The following is a 4,935-nucleotide window of genomic DNA, read 5'->3' as shown; positions in this document are numbered from 1 at the left end:
GTTTAAATATCATAATAACATAAGCATTGTATAACTTTAGACATCAAATCATTATCGGTGGAATAGCTCATTAAAATATTTGGTTTATAATATTATGATGACTACCATGCCCTATTTACCATTCTACTAATGAACCTTCATTTATAAGAAAATTAGGTCTATAATTAGTGATCTTATTCCGGGTACCATGCTAATCAGACCTTTTATTTTGGAAAAAATTTCAAAAGCATTGACGGCCAATAGGGAGGTCAAACGTGTCATATCATAACCTTAAACATTTTATTTGATTCAATATGAGAATTGTCATTTCACATTGAAACAATAGTTTGGATAAGAAGCTCTTTCATCATCATTCAATTATTTTACAAGACTCCCTTAAACATAGGCATTTGCTTCATAAACTTTTATTTGGACTCAAACTTTCAATTCAATTTTATTTCAACATAAGAAGACTAAGTGGGTTCATTTCATATAACTTTCAAATACATTTAAAGAATATTTGTATGCATGAGATGATATGAATGCATCAAATCCAATAGCTAAAAAAAACCACCATATGCACGTTGTGGGATTTCACTGGGTTGTTGTTGTTGTATGCACTTTAAAGCTACCTTTTAAACCTTCATATAAGTACCTTGATAAACCATCTATTTCATGTAAATAAGAATCAACATTAGTCAATATAGGTAATAAACTTCAAATATTTAAGAATCTATACATTTGGAATCATTGTATGAAAATCTATAAAATTTTTCATCACTTGAAATTGAGAGTCAATATACATATATATCAATAGAAGTAAATAAACATTGAATATACCATAATCTATGCATTTGGAACCATCATATAAAATCCCATAAGTTTTCATCATTTAAAATTGATATACTAAGTTGAGAAAATATTTGGCTCCATGGGTGGAAGAACCCATGGATGAAAACCCACATACCTTGGAGAAAAATTCCCAAATGCAAGCTTGAGAGTAATGGAGACTTGAAGAACCTTGAATGGAACCCTAGATTTTCTTCTTGAAACCCTTGGGAGAACTTTGAGAGGAGAGTATTTTGTGTTTTAGTCTAATTGGGAGAAAATGAGAGAGTTAGAAGGTTTAGGATATTTAGATAGGGTCAATTTAGTCCCCCCAAAACGACCTCACTTTGGTTTAAAACACAAGAAAAGACTTAAATAACGCTAAAATCTGGAAAACGGGCTTAAAATCCTGTTGGCACTATAGTGGCGCACTGCACTAGCACCCAAACTACTGAGGCTAGTTTCGGGCACTACAGTGGCGTCGGGCGCCACTGTAGCCCTAGGCTTAAAATTTCTACAGTGATAGTCTATAGAAAGATGGTCATAACTTTTGACTCTGAACTCCAAAATTTGCAATTTTGATGGCATTGGAAATAATACTCAAAGACCTTTAATTTTATAGATCATATAACACCTAATTCATAATATATTAGGATATATGGTCATTTGAAGTTTATCCTTACACGACCTCATTCGGAAACTTAGGCGATAGAAATTGTTTGGACTAGTCTTGGTGTTAGAGGTCCCTTATGACCCCTAAACACATCTAACAGACTTTAATTACTTAGAAATTTATCCTAACTCATATATACAACTAGAAGTCATCGAGTTCGATCTTATACGCATATGAAAAATGGTTTGGGTCTTGGCGTAGAATTTTTTGGGGTGTTACAATATCTCTCCCTTGGGAACATTCATCCTCGAATGAGAATCATTAGCATAGAAGGGGACATGTCACGAGGACTAGCAACCTAACATATATACAATGACACTTGAAATGCATCAAACATGAAGTCTTTAAACTTAAACATAAAACATAGCTTTTAAATTCAACTTCATGAACATGCATGCATGCATATGAGGACTTTGGAAAAATTGAAACATAGGAGCCTTAAATACTTGAGCTTGAATAACTTAGTTCCTTAGGCTTGAGTAGAGTGAAACATATGAGGGGAACGTTTTATTATATCCATTTCAACTTCCCATTTAGCGCTTTCAACTTGTTGATTTCTCTAAAGGACTTTGACAGATGAAACTTCCCTGTTCCTCAATCTCTTAACTTGTCGGTTCAAAATTCCAACCGAAACCTCTTCATAGGTCGAGATTTCTTCAAAATTCACTACTTTCAATAGGGAGATGGAACTAGGAGCACCCACACATTTTATAAACAATGACATATGAAACACTAGATGAAAGAAGGTTAACTCCAATGACAAATCACATTCATAGGCCATCTTACAAAAAAGCCTTAGGACCCCATACCTCTATAGGAAGATCTATTCTAAGAGTACTAACCCTTACTACCATACTTCACAAACCTCAAGACCTAATAATGAGATACCCCAATACATTGTATTCACCCATATGCCATCCATACCATATTCACGCGTAGTTCTATAACCATTCTAATACACTTATTTGAAACCCTTAATGAGAAGTCACCAATAGCCTACTACCATCACCCGTATACCTACAACCACATATTCAAGCCTACCATTTTAACCACTTCATGACTCCCTTGAAGTCGTAATCATCTAAGAATTTTCATATCTACCTTAGCATCTCCCCACATCCACATTTTCATTAAATCTTACCAAGTGAACACCGATATACTCTTACCTATATATTTCATACAACAAGATCCCGTCTATCTTCTTCTCTACATCCATAGCCCTAGATGACATAAGCATACTTCAATCATCACAATATGAAATATCTACTCTTTTTCTGTCTATCATGACTCATCTAATATCATCAACCTCCAAACACATCACCGACCTTGATAACTAGGTACTCTATCTCCCCCTTGTGAGAGAACTTCAAATTTCTTATCAATCACCAATTTCTTTTATTTAACTAAGACTGGACCCGTGTCTTGCCTTACTTTCACATCTGGTATCAATGATGATTCCAAACTATTTTGTACAAGAAACCCACCCTCATTAATATTAATCCTCTTTTGAATTGGAACTCTTTTTGAAGGCATCTTCTGAAAATCGCAAAGGACAATTGTTAGGAGGGAAAAGACCTAGAGTATGCTCTATCTCACGACATGGATCATGAAAAAAAGGAAACTTTTCTAAACGCCTCATAGTATCTTATTCATAATTGTGGCGTGCTTCACAACCATGAACAAGACCCTATTTGACGCAGTATGTTAGACTCTAAGGACTATTTCAAAACCTCGTACTCTGATACCAAGTTTGTCATGAATCAAGCCTAGCGCCTAGCCGTGACATGGTCAATGAGACACTTGGAAGTACCTCACCCAAGCCTTTTAGCACTCATTAAGCATTTCATTGGCAATGGTAAACAATAGTAAGCAAAAATAAAAATCATTTTCCATTTGTGTCCAAACATACCTCTACTAATAGACTTGGCGGGGGTTAAGACATGTCCCTAGCTCATCCTCAATATAAGTGTCAAGAAATGCCTTAATAAAAGTCTTACTATTCTACATAACATAAGCTTAGAATAAAAAGGATGTTGTTCCCGAAACATAGAAACTCACCACAAAAAATCTTCAACTAACTCGAGCTAACCACGTGAATGGGGTCGAAAAGTGACGACGGTTCCTACATGGTGATATCATGTAGGAAAAAGTATGTGTTAGTACTTTAAATTTACTAAGTATATGAGTATGCAATGCAATAAAGAACGTAAGTAAGCAATATGTATAAGTGATTGTATGAATTAGACATCATCATATGAAATCTTAAACTATTCATTTTGTAGGAAAGTTACCATAACCGATATTTAAGACCATGCGAGCTATTACTTGGAATCCAACATAAGCCCCTACGTTGGCACGGGGAGACTACTTGCTAGGTAGAACTCCATTCATATTACATTCAATTATTTAACATTTAGTGTCTACAAAGGCCTAGCTGACAAGGTCTCCTATGTTGGCACATAGTTAATACAACATGAGACTTTACTTAAGGACCCCTTAGGTTGAGTCCCAATCTACATGCTACATTTGGTGCTAGGTTAAATCCCATTGAATAACATTTTAATATCATAATAACATAAGCATTGTATAACTTTAGACATCAAACCATCATCAGTGAGATAGCTCATTAAAACTTTTGGTTTATAATATCATCATGACTACCATGCCCTATTTACTGTTCTACTAATGAACCTTGATTTCTAAGAAAATTAGGTCTACAATCAGGGTGGCATTTCAAATACCATGCTAATCGAACCTTCTATTTTAGAAAAATGTTTAAAAACATTGACGGCCTATAGGGAGGTCAAACATGTCATATCATAACCTTAAAAATTTCATTTGATTCAATGTGAGAATTGTCCTTTCACATTGAAACCTTACTTTGGGTAAGAAGCCCTTTAATCATCATTCAATCATTTCACAAAACTCCCTTAAGCATAGGTATTTGCTTTATAAACTTTTATTTGGACTCAAACTTTCAATTCAACTTCATTTCAACATAAGAAGACTAGGTGGGTTTATTTCATATAACTTTTAAATATATTTAAAGATACTTGTATGCATGAGAGTGATATGAATGCATCAAATCCAATATCTTAAAAACAACCCAACATGTGCACTTTAAAGCTACCTCTCAAACCTTCATATAAGTACCTTGATAAACCATCCATTTTGTGTTTCAAGAATCTATACATTTGGAATCATTGTATGAAAATCTATAAAATTTCTCATTTCTTGAAATTGAGAGTCAATATACATATATATCAATAGAAGTAAATAAACTTTGAATATACCATAATCTATACATTTGGAACCATCATGTAAAATACCATAAGTATTCATCATTTAAAATTGATATACTAAGTTGAGAAAATATTTGGGCTCCATGGGTGGAAGAACCCATGGATGAAAACCCACATACCTTGGAGAAAAATTCCCAAATGCAAGCTTGAGAG

The sequence above is a fragment of the Solanum dulcamara genome, chromosome 7, assembly GCF_947179165.1.
Source record: "Solanum dulcamara chromosome 7, daSolDulc1.2, whole genome shotgun sequence".
Lineage (NCBI taxonomy): Eukaryota > Viridiplantae > Streptophyta > Magnoliopsida > Solanales > Solanaceae > Solanum > Solanum dulcamara.
Note: the sequence above shows the minus strand (reverse complement) of the source record.